The sequence below is a fragment of the Pteropus alecto genome, unplaced genomic scaffold (assembly GCF_000325575.1).
Source record: "Pteropus alecto unplaced genomic scaffold, ASM32557v1 scaffold157, whole genome shotgun sequence".
NCBI classification, from domain to species: Eukaryota; Metazoa; Chordata; class Mammalia; order Chiroptera; family Pteropodidae; genus Pteropus; species Pteropus alecto.
In genome coordinates, this window is record NW_006440626.1 from 4,762,932 (window position 1) to 4,763,507 (window position 576).

Sequence of the window (576 nt, forward strand, 5' to 3'; positions counted from 1 at the left end):
CCCTGGGGCCTAGGGGCCCGATGGCCATTTGTGTGCGCCACAGTCACTCATCTAACTGGCCCGCCCACCACGGCCCCCTTGGGGTGCTGGGCTGACACCAAGACTCTCGAAGGGCCCAGGGCCAGCAGTGGTCATCAGGGGCCATCAGGACCTCCTGGGACGATGGCTGGGAAAGCCGAGGGGGACAGATCCTGAAGGGCAGTTCTGCTGGGTGGGGGTGGGGGTGGCAGCAGGGGAAGCCCCCTCAGAGCCCCTCGCAGCAGGAAGATGGAGCCCGCCGCCCGAACGCCGAGCGTGGCTTCGGCCCTAAGCCACGTGGTTTCACTTCGGTTTCAGTCGCAGCCGCTCTGAGAGTGAGCGCCGAGCCCCAGAGCAGGAAGAGGCCCCTGATGAGCTGGTCTTTACAGAACATCCCCCAGCCGAGCAAACCAGCACAGCGAGGGGACCCCGACTCCCGCTAACTGCTGAGAGGGCAGGGGCTGTCCCGGCGACCCGAAGCTCTGCGGGCCACACCGCCCCTCCCGCTCGGGGAGAGTGGGGGCCGCGGCACAGCTCTGCCATGGCCGGCGGGCCTGG